The sequence below is a fragment of the Equus asinus genome, chromosome 9, assembly GCF_041296235.1.
Source record: "Equus asinus isolate D_3611 breed Donkey chromosome 9, EquAss-T2T_v2, whole genome shotgun sequence".
Classification (NCBI taxonomy): Eukaryota; Metazoa; Chordata; class Mammalia; order Perissodactyla; family Equidae; genus Equus; species Equus asinus.
The window spans coordinates 10427056-10438743 of record NC_091798.1 but is presented as its reverse complement, the minus strand read 5'-3'; positions in this window follow the sequence as shown (position 1 = coordinate 10438743).

The following is an 11688-nucleotide window of genomic DNA, read 5'->3' as shown; positions in this document are numbered from 1 at the left end:
ACAGTTTGAGGAGTGCTGGTCAGGTGCCTTGTAGGCTGTCCCTCAACCGGAATTTGTTATTTCTCTCGTGACTAGACTAAGGTTATACGTTTGGGGAGGAAGACACACAGATAAAGTGCCATTTACACCACATCGCATCAAGGATGGATACTGTCGATATGAATTGTCGCGGTTGACGTTGACCTCAGTCACCTGGCCAGGCAGCGTTTGCCAGGCCTCTCCACTGTCCAGTTACCTTTCCCCCTGTGCACACGCCCTCTTTGGAAGGAAGTCACTCTGTGCAGCCCACACTCACAGAGCCCGAGTCGTGCCCCCCGCCGTGAGGGTGGAGGGGCTACAGAAATGATCTGGAAATCTGTACAGGAGATTGGAACCACTCACTTGAAATCTGTCATCAACCAAAGGGGTGAGTGGGGCGGGGGGACGTCCCCAGGCCCGGAGTTGCTCCTGCACCCTTTAGGGTCAAAGGGGGCTGGTGCCCCTCAGGGAGAAGGGGATGGGAGGGAGAGCATGCCCTGCCTCTCCCTTCCTCACAGGAATGGGGAAAGAGGGCTGGCGGGCCCTGGGCACCACTCATGCCTGTCAACATGCCTTGGAATCGTGACACAACATACTCAGAGTTTCCCAAACAATAGTGGGAAAGTTTTCTTTCTTTTGGTCTGAGCAGACTGTTAAGAAAAAAAGTCAAAGTTATTAAACCACAGAAAATAATCTGTCCCAGTGTCTCTTCTCCTTTTCACCTCTCTGGGTGAGTGGCCAGCACCAAGCTGCGTGCCCGGAACTCCTGAAGGGACAAGGTCTCCAGTGAAAGCCCCAGAACCACCTGGTCAGGGCTGAGGGGCCCTTGGGACTCCTGAGCAGATCCCAGTTCTGGGAGAATGCCACCAAGAATTTTTCCACTTTGTGATGAAAGGACAGACCCATCTGGTTTGGGCTGTTTAATGAAAGGCAAAGGTAATTTGGAAAAAACAAGTTCTGGCTACTAAATACAAAGGTTATTTTTACTGCAGAGGGCCAGCCATCTAATAAAATGCTGCAATTGTCAAAATTTGTCAGGCCCCAGGAAACTTTATGGCCACTTACATCTGTCCTCTTGATTCTGAAGGTCACTTGCTGTGACTGACTCAAGGGGTTCAGTGAGAGCCTGGCCCCGGTCACGCAGTCCCTGCCAGGTTGGAGTTGGTATCATTTAAGGGCCAAGATTTGTTTCCAGAAGGAGAGGTTGAGGTTTCTGTTTGTTAGTCATCTCACCATCCTTCCTCAGTGCCATCAGGGCCATGAGCTCCTCCCACACTCTGGCACACAGGCTGCAGGAGACACAGGATTCTGGCTTGTTCTGTCCTTGAGCTGCCTGCAGACTCCGAGGCCTGAGATGAAGTTTCTTGCGGAGGTCATGTGCCCTGTGCACAAATCCATTGTGATTGGACAGAAAATACCCTCCCATGGCTGCCTGTGGACAGGTTCAGGGCTGAATTCCTGAGTCCCGAACTGAGAAGAGATGTCTAGAGAACCTGCTAGCAGGGCTAGCAGGTCTGTGAAATTAGCTTTCAGACTCTCCCCAACACTTGCTGCAGGCTCCCCCCTCCTACAGAGAGACAGGCAGAGTGGCGACAAAACTGGTTGGAATCCCAGATCCGCTGCTGGCCTACTGTTTGACCTTGGACAATTCCCTGGGGCCTCTCTGTCCCTCAGTTTCTCTAACTGCAGGTGAGGATGACACGGCACGATGGCTGCACACTGTCTGCAAAACGGCAGATTACAAAAAACGGATGGTGAGTGGTGACGAAGATACTCCATCTTCTGACACACAGCTCCAGCTCTCGATCCTTAAAACTATTGAAACTAAACTATTATTAAAACTTAAAACTAACCTCTTCCACATTTCCACTGCTTTGTTTTAAAAGACTTTATTTTTTAGAGCAGTTTTAGGTTCACAGCAAAATTGAGAGGAGGGTACAGAGAGTTCCCGTATAGCCCCTGCCCCAGCACCCCTCCGGCAGCCTCCCCGTTATCAGCATCCTCCACCAGAGCGGGACGTTGGTTATAATGCATGGACCCGCACTGACACCACATTATCACCCAGAGTCCATAGTTTACACTAGGGCTCACTCTTGGTGTTGCACATTCATGGGTTTGGACAAGTGTATAATAACATGTATCCACCATTATGATATTCTACAGAGTATTTTCTCTCCCCTAAAATTCCTCTGTGCTCAGCCTGTTCATCTCTCACCCTCCACCCCTGGCAGCCACTGACCTTTTGCTGTCTCCAGAGTTTAGCCTTTTCCAGAATGGCATATAGTTGGAATCGTACGGTATGTAGCCTTTTCAGACTGGCTTCTTTCACTTAGTAATATGCCTTTAAGTTTCCTCCATGTCTTTTCATGGCTTGATGGTTTATTTCTTTTTAGCGCTGAATAATATTCCATTGTCTGCATGTACCACAGTTTATTTATCCATTCACCTACTGGTTGAGTGACATCTTGATTGCTTCCAAGTTTTGGTAATTATGAATAAAGCTGCTATAAACGTCTGTGTGCAGGTTTTTGTGTGGACACAAGTTTTCAGCTCCTTTGGGTAAATACCAAGGACCGTTCTGTAAGAAACCACCATGCTGTCTTCCAAAGTGGCTGCCCCGTTTTGCACCCATTTTGCCCACCAGCAGTGAATGAAAGTTTCTGTTGCTCCACATTCTTGTCAACATTTGGTGTTAAAAGGGCAGCCATTCTGAGCAGCTGAAGCCTTTTATTACCAAGTTGCTGAAAAGCCATGCAGATGCATTGATTTCCTGTGGAACTAGGACTACCCATGCCAATCACTTAGGGTATGAATCTGGTCATCTCTCTTTTTTTCTAATTAATCACTTGAATTCTACTTCCCCCTCAAACTCTATTATTATAAAGTTTAATATCTTGCTTTTGAATTTTCCAAAAACCCCGGGGCCTTACTTGGTCCTGCTTCTGAAATACCAGATGCAGAGAGAACTGGCGAGTCAACGGCCCTCTATGGCTCTTGTCTCCCTGAACCACCAGGTGGCGGTGTTGACCACCAGCCCTGCGCAGCCCTGTGGACATGCAAACCGCTGTGCCAGGTCCTTGCTCTCCGTGTCTGCTGTGTCTGCAGTGGTCCCACACTTGGGCTCCAAAGTTGGCTCCCTGGGTTATGTTCAGACATTATTCCCCCTGAGCAGCTTCCACCAGCTGTCAGGCGTTGAGCCTGAATCATTCACCACCTAGACTCCCATGTTCTTCCTGGTAAGTATTATGGACCGAGTGTTTGTGTTGTTCCTCCCCATCCCGCATTCATACATTGAAGCCCTAACCCCTAATATGACTGTATTTGGAGACGAGGCCTTTGTGGAAGTAACTAAGGCTAGGTAGGGCCCTGCTCTGATTGAATTAGTGTCCTTATAAGGAGAGACCCCTTAGAGCTGGTGCGCTCTCTCTCCAGCACGTGAGGACACGGGGAGAGAGGGGCAGTCTGCAAGCAGGGAGAGGGCCCTCCCCAGAACCCCACCATTCTGGCCCCCTGATTGTGGAGTTCTAGCCTCCAGAACTGAGAGAAAATACATTTCTGTTGTTTAAGGCCCCCGTCTGTGGCATTTTGTGACGGCAGCCTGAGCAGCCTGATGCGGCGAGTTCTCCCTGGGGGCCTCCGTATCCATTCCTTCCAACACACTTTGATCAGGGTCATCCTGGTCCTACCTGACAGAACCACTTTGGGAGGGGATTCTGAGGTACTGAGTGCCAAGGGCACGGTCTAGAACCGGGGAGGGACCTGGGATCCAGATGGGTATGTCCCTTGGTCCTTGCCCTGTGGGAGAGGCATGGGCAAAGGAGGACGGAGCAGGGGCCTCTGACGTGTGTGGCCTGGGCAGGGTCCCTGTGACCAGGTCTAAAGCAGGGCCCCCTGGGCTCAAGTCACGGCCCCAGTGCCTGCTGACTGTGAGCATTCCGCAAGGTGTTTCCTCTTTGTGCCTCACTTTCCTCACCTGGAAAATGGGACAATGAAAGGGCTCACCTTACAGGGCTGTCATGAGGATTAAATGGTCAGCCCGTGGGAAGCACCTCGCATGAGGCCTGGCACACGGTGGCTGTCATTACTCTAAGGCCCAGCCCCCCAGCGCTCTCAAGCTCGTCCACTTACACACAAACAGCAGCCATCAATGCGGGCTGTACCCAAGACTGAGTAAGTGGGCTGAGCCTGGGGTCATGTGGCGCTTTCCACAATAGTAAAGGAAACCCTGAGATCCCTTTTAGAAAGTTCTTCTCCCCTGCCTTCTCTTTGGTCATCCTGTCACCAAGCTGTTGCTCTCTGCCCTGTGCCCAGGGGGCCCCAGTGCTCCCATATCTCGTCGCCAGTCTTCCTTTCCTTCTACTTTGGAGGAGACACATTCCTGTCCTTGTCCCCTTGACTCTGCAGCCCTTGGTCAAATTGTCCATTGGTGCCTGTGCTGAAGGGCTCACCCTCCATCCCAGTCCTTCTGTCGGAATATTTCTTTCAGGGAAATACAGCGTTCTCCCTCGGAGAGGACGTCTTCTCCATTCTCCAACGCGCGTTTGAAAGCAGGGCCATGGTGCGCTTGGGAGGTTCTGCCACGCCGTTTCACTGCTGCATCTGCATCCCACCATGGAAGTGAGTTCCCCAGAGGTAGGGGCCCGTATTCGTGACACCAGGGCCTGGTCCCAGAGGCGCAGGTGACAGGCGTGTATGGAACGACTGAGTGGATGCTGCCTTTTGTCTGCGCTGGCTCCCTTGGCAAGGCCTGCGGGCCCTTCCCCCGCTGTCATGAGGGGACAGCTCTCCGGGCCCCTCCACACCTGACCACACTCCGAGCTCCCGCCCGGGAATGCCACTTTCCAGCACCCACTGGTCGTTTCCATTTTTATCTTCACCCTAGGGCTTCCGAGAAGCTCTGCTCTGTGCTTTTCCCAGCAACACAGAACGTTTCCAGCTTTGGCATTAAAAATTACTCCTTCCTGCGGCTTCACCTTAAACAGAAAGAAAGCAAAGTGACTCACGAACCAAGACTAATCGGGGACGCCCTCCTCAAATGTTCCTGATCAAGGCCTGCTGTCAGTCTCAGATGCGAAACAAAACATAATTGAAGAGGTTGTGCAAATGCGTCCAAATCCACAAGCGACCAAGAGGAGACATTCGTGTCACTTTGGTCAAATACTAGCTTAGATAAATGATAATCTTAAAGGTGCACACGGCTGTGACTTGTTCCAATTGAGAAAGCTATAAACACACACTTGGAACTTATTTTGTGCCAGGAAATGCTCCAAGAATGTTATGAATGCTGACCCACTGGATCCACGTATTGACCCAATGAGGTGGGCGTCACGTGACTCCCATGTTACAGGTGGGAAAACTGAGGGACGGAAGGTTGAAGAAACTCACTCGAGAACACACAGCTGGCAGCGTGGCTCCAGATTCCGTGATTTTTTTATTTTTTTTAAAGATTTTATTTTTTCCTTTTTCTCTCCAAAGCCCCCTGTACATAGTTGTATATTCTTCGTTGTGGGTCCTTCTAGTTGTGGCATGTGAGATGCTGCCTCAGAGTGGTCTGATGAGCAGTGCCATGTCCGCGCCCAGGATTCGAACCAACGAAACACTGGGCCGCCTGCAGCGGAGCGCGCGAACTTAACCACTCGGCCACGGGGCCAGCCCCCAGATTCCGTGATTTTAACACCTCCACTGTGCTTCTAGAACCTCAAGGAGCCCAAGAAGTAACCTGTCTGTTTACCTGTGTGTCCCTTCATTAAGCAGACTCGCGGTGATCACCAACGCTGCCCCGTCCACGCAGGGCGGTGGCCACACAGAGGGGAAGGGGTCAGGGCCTGCCCTCGGGGGGGCCCCACCCTGTGGTCCTCACCGCATCCCAGCCCCAGTCCACACTCAGCCCTTCCTCTGAGGGGCGTGGGCACCTCGGGCGCCTCCCTTAACCTCCAGTCTCCGTTCTTCAGCTGTAAAATGGGGACGGGACCACTCACCCTGTCGAGGGGTGGTTCTGAGGGTGAAATGAATTAGCGCTTGCAAAGCAGTGTGCAAAGTGCTGACCCACGCCCGGTCCATCCCCTTCTCCTTCAGAGAAGCGCTTCCCACCCACTCCCCATCTCTGCTTGCAGTCACTCGGCTCCCTCGCTTGCTGCGTTTGGGGTGTGGGCGTGGGCTGGGGTCAGAGGAAGGGCAGGCGAGGTCAGCCCGCGGGGCTGACTCTAGGGGACTCAGGGCCGGCAGCAGTGATTCTCCGGCATGGAGCTGGGGGGAAGTGGAGGCCTGGGGGTCGACTTGGAATCTATCCCAGGTGTCTCTCACCAGCTCTGTGTCGGGCTGGTCGTTTTCCTGAGACTCAGTGTTTTTCGTCTGTGACGGCACTGACCGCATTGGGACGGGGAGGGTGTTAGATGAGATGCTATGTAGGGACCTGGGGCCGCTGATACCACTGTTGTGGTCACACCTGGGGGCCAGTGAGCCGGGAGCACTGAGAGGCAGGTGCTCGCTCTGGGCAGGTCATGGCCAAGTTAGAAGAAGAACAAAGAACCCAGGGCAGGGCGCTGCAGGCCCAGCAGGGCGAGGGTGAGCCAGAAGGCGGGACTCGGCCTGCATGCCCTCTGGCTTCAGCGCCCCCTTGCTGCCCCACCTGGCTAAGGGTCTTTCGTGGCCCGCCCTGTCCCTGTCCCTGGGCTCTGCTGCTATTTCCATCAGACCAGGCTGTCTCCCTCCACCTGGCCTCCAGGGCCACCAGGGAGCCACTGTTTACCTACCCTGCCTCCATCCGTTAATGGCCGTGGCACGGACGGACCCAACACTGTGGTTGGGCCTGGCTGGCTGCCTCACAAAGAGACCTTTCAGGCCACACTGGGCAGAAAACCAGGGTCAAAAGTGGGGTGAGATAGGAGGCAGGGTCAGGCCAGGGGCTGGTTCAGGCTGAGAGTGAAACAGACAGGCAGTAATAACCACAGCCCCTGGTTTTTAAGTCCTTACTACATACCAGGCTGTACTAAGGGCTTCACATGCATTGTTCAGTTATTTACTCCACATGGATGAGGAAACAGAGAGGTGCAGAAACTTGCTCAAGGCTGCTGAGCTACTTTTTGGGGGAGCTGGAATTTGAGCACTGATCTCTCTGAAATTTGGTTTTTTGCCTCCCCGGGTAAAATTAACACCAATAGTTTCTGTTTAACGATTACCTATAATCCTCAAAGCAATTTTATAGATGAAGAGACTGAGGTTCAGAGGGGACCAGTGACTTGCCCACGGCTGCACAGGTAGGAAGTGACAGAGCCGGGGCGCATCACCCAGCTCCTCCAAATCGTGAGGGAAGGAGCCTGGCAGTCAGACCAAGAAGCTGTCTTCTGATGGAAACTTTTCCTCTGGGGAAACGCAAGGTGTTTTCCTCCTGACCTGTCCTACAGGCAGTCTTGCTGGTTCTCTCTTCTGGCATGACTACATGGAGTGTATCCAGGAAGAATGGCAGGCCTGGTCTCACTCTGCCTTGCTCAGCCATCTCTCTGGCTCAGTGACAACGACCACTGCAGTTGAGAGAGGACTGAGAGCTGCACACTGGACACGTCATCTCAGCCTGTGAAGAGGAAGCTACCATTTCCCCCATTTTACTGGCGAGGCAGTGGAGGCTCAGGCTTAGGAGGACTTGCCCAGGGCCACCGGCTACAGAGGGGTCCATCTGACACGTTAACCCAGGTGGGCTTCACTCCAGAGCTCAGACTGGTAGCGCGGCCTCCTGCCTTCTGCAGACCCTCCCAATTCCGAGGCTCCCTCCATCCCGCTTCCTGTGTCCCGGCTCCACCCTCCCTGAGAGGTGCACCTGGCTGCTGACCCCCTTTCCTCTCAGCTCTTCTGTCTCGCCTCTCCCACACCTCTGCGGAGTCCACGCGCCAGCTTCTCCAGCTCTCTTCTCCCTTCCCCGCATCTTGTGGGTCCTGCTCTGCTCCCCTCGGAGGACAGAGTCCCTGCCTTGAGCGGGCTCCCGGACCTCGTGCAGGAGAGCAGCCCTTGCCGCGCAGCCCTGCTACGCAGCTCTGTGCCTCGGTTCCCCATTGTAACACTCGGAGATCAGGGCTGCTCTGCATTCCACGGTCCAGTGAGTCACCCACAGCCGTCCCTCCGGGCAACAACAGTGTTTAGTAAGCACCTACCGCATGCCATGCACGGCCAGTGCTCTGCGGGCCCCGTCGCATTTGATAAATAATGGAAAGAGGTGACCGAAGTGAGGCGAGCGTTTCTAAGCTGTCTCTTCTCCTACTGCTATCCCTGGTCTATCCCTCTTCATTCCCACGGAGCCTGGCCGGGAGAGGAGGGCCATGCCCCAGAGCCCACGGAACGAGAAGAGCTGCTGGATAACCAGGTAGAGATCAAGGGAGGCGACCCTGTCCCTTGAGGGTGTGTCTGTGCCACTCCTCACAACTGGATGGGCTGTAGGTCCGTGGTCAGTCCCACAGGCGGGCGCCTGGAAGCCAACCCCAAGGCCACCTCTGGGCACACCCCCCTTTCTCTAGTTCTTACAACTAGATTTGCTGATTTAGTTCTGGACAGATTTGCAGAAGGCCCCCTCCGGCCTCCCTTCACTCTGCCCTCAGACTGACCCCACCAAGGAGGCCCCCACCCCCCGGGGGAGTGAGTCCTGTTGGAAGGGGTCAGGTTGCAGGGCCCTGGTGGGCCGCGGGCCAGCGTGGAGCCGCTGTCTCCATCACAGACGCTGTATCCTCGGTCATCGCCTTCTCTGACTGTCTCATGAGAGTAGTGCAGGTGCAGAGCTGGCTCTGCTCCCTCAGGGCAGGCCCTGGCGTCCTCGTGCTTGTTCTTTCCTGCTTAGGAGGCAAGCAAAGAGGACAGGCCTGGCTCTGCTGGCCTTGGAAGAGCCGTCTCCATTTCTCGTGCTGTCCTCCCTCTCTCGCGGCCGCCCAGCATGTGGCTTTCCCTGTTCCGACATGTCCTGACACGCTCCTCGACTCAGTTTGGCTCCACTCTGGAACTGCAGGCCTACTATGTGCCTCTCTTGCTGTCCACCTTTCTCACTCTCTTCTGCCTCAGGTGGGAGAGGCCTGCATCTACTGGAGTGGTAAGTCCCAAGAGTTGGGTTAGGCCCAAGGAAACAGGCGGAGCTGGCCTTCTCAAGACTGGCTTTGGTTCAAGGCCATGTCACCCTAGACCTGGCTTGGGCAAACACAGCCCCCTGTGTGGTCCAGCTGGGGTCCCTGGAGTTCTGTGTCAGGGTTTGGGGCCAAAGGCTCCACTGATAATAAGGGACCACTTTACCAGCGTCAACTGTGCAAACATCTCCCTCAGGGACTTGTGGGGAGGCGGGAGGTTGGGCCAAGCAGGATGGAAGTGGTCCTGGGCCCCCAGGTCAGATGGGACCCTTTTTACAACTGCAAACCACAAGATGGTCCCAGAGTAGTCTTAATGAGGGAAAATGGAATGACGTATTACAATACTCCCTCTATGGCGATTTCATCCAATAATGCTCACTGTGTTTTCATCTACCCTTGCCCAAGCGTTTATGGAGAGATTTGTACTTGGAATGGAAACCAGTAAACTCCTAGCTTATTAATAACTTATGGAATATAAATAAGTTCCTGTTAGTTTCCACAGCTTGTGAAAACAGCGACATGGACTTTCACAGAATCTGGTGGGTATGCCCAACGTGGTCTAGCCTGGTGTATGAGGAATGACTCCTGGGCAGGCATAGAAAGACAGGTGACCTGTCACCAGAGTGGCTGACACTGAGCCACAGTGAAAAAAAGCAGATGGGGGCAGGTGGAGACGATAAGACAGCGGGAACGAAGAGAAAAGAAAGGACTAGCTCGACTGCAAACCTGCTCTCCCTGGTCCACCATCGGTCAGGGAGGTAACCTCCTGCTTCCTCTTGTAGCCCAGGCTGAGGTCAGCTGAGCTCCCCGCTCCACCCGGCAGGGGCTGTCACGTGGTGTGGATTCACTGCTTCAGCCATTTCATCTCTTGATCTTCTCTTCATCTCATTGTCACAACCCCCTGGCCAGTTCCTTCCCAGGAAGGAGTTGTCAGTTCATACCATCAGATTTCAAAGTAGGGGTCAGGCCAAAAGTTTTTAAATAGTCGCTGAGCCACCAGGTGGGGCTGAGCAAGGTAAGCGTCCATGGAGACAGGAGTCGGGGGCAGTAGATCAGCGTGGGGTGTCAGAGCCAGAAGAGTGAGGCAACATCTGTGTGGGGTTGGGGTGGTGGCAGTGATGGGAGATTGGTTCTGTAGAGAGGTGACTGATCTAATGTAAACGTATTGAGGATAATGGGAGAGTGGTAGGAAAATTCCAATTAAAGGAAGGAAGGAAGCTAGACTGAACCCTGAGAGGGCCTGGGAGCAGCAAGGCATCTAGCACCCAGGTCTGATTTTTAAATACCAGTTGAAGGAATCCAGGATCCTTGGAGAAATGGCAGACTCCAGGGCGGGGGCAGGGAAAGCACAAAATGATCCTGGAGCATCTCGCTGTGGCAGAAAGTACGGAAGTGCTCAAGGAGAGATGGAGAGATGTCCTACGGACACAAAAGCCAGCCTGAAGGGCCACTCACTGGCCAAATCTGGGACAATTTGAGCATCAAAAGAAATAATGATAACATCAGATCATAGAACACTGAATAAAATAGGAATCTGTGAGTCCACACAAATAGACACAAATAAGTGAATAAGTAAACAGGGACAAGAGAAAGTTTTTAATTCAGTAGGATGCTGACTAACAAATGTAGAAGGAGGGATGGAATTACAAAATGACCACTGGGCCCTCGTCACAGTGATACTTGGTTCGACTGAGGAACATCCATAGGTGTAAACATTTGATAAAGAGCAGAATATTTACAGTCTTTAAGCGCCTCCCCACAAGATACCGATTAATTACACAGGGACAAGAATAATCTGGCAGACACGACTTTAATCAAGTGATCAAAGTTAACATCACCAGTAAAGGGGCAAATCTAACTCACGCACCTAAGAGGATGCTATGAAAAGAAGACAGCATCGCTTCTGCGATATTCCTGCCAAAGCAGCAGAATCTGAATCTAATTATGAGGAATCGTCAGACAAACCCAATTTAGGGGTGTTCAACAGAAGATCTGGGCTGTAGTCTTAAAAAAGAACTGTTCCAGACAGAAGGACACAAAGAGATGTGACAACCAAATGCAGCATTGGGTTCTAAACTGAGACACTTTCCTGTAAAGGATGCAATCAGGACAGCGGGCAAAACTTAAACCAGGCCTGAGGCTTGGGCAGCAGTGATGTGTTAACGTTAACTTCCTGGTGCCTTTACTGTGGCACAGAGGAGGCTGTCTTTCTTGGAAGGAATTACATGTTAAAGTGCTTGGGGGTGACAGGGCATCGGGTCAACAACTCTTCCCAAATGGTTCAGAAAAAAGGATTATTTGTACTATTCTTGCAAGTTTTCTTTAAGTTTGAAATTATTTCAAAGGAAAAATAAATAAATTTTTAAAAAGTTATAAAAATCTACTAAGAGGGGCTGGCCCGGTGGCATAGTGGTTAAGTTTGCATACTTGGCTTCAAAGGCCCAGGGTTTGCTGATTTGGATCCGTGGCACAGACCTACACACTGCTCATCAACCATGCTCTGGTGGCATCCCACATACAAAATAGAGGAAGATGGGCACGGATGTTAGATCAGGGACAATCTTCTTCAAGC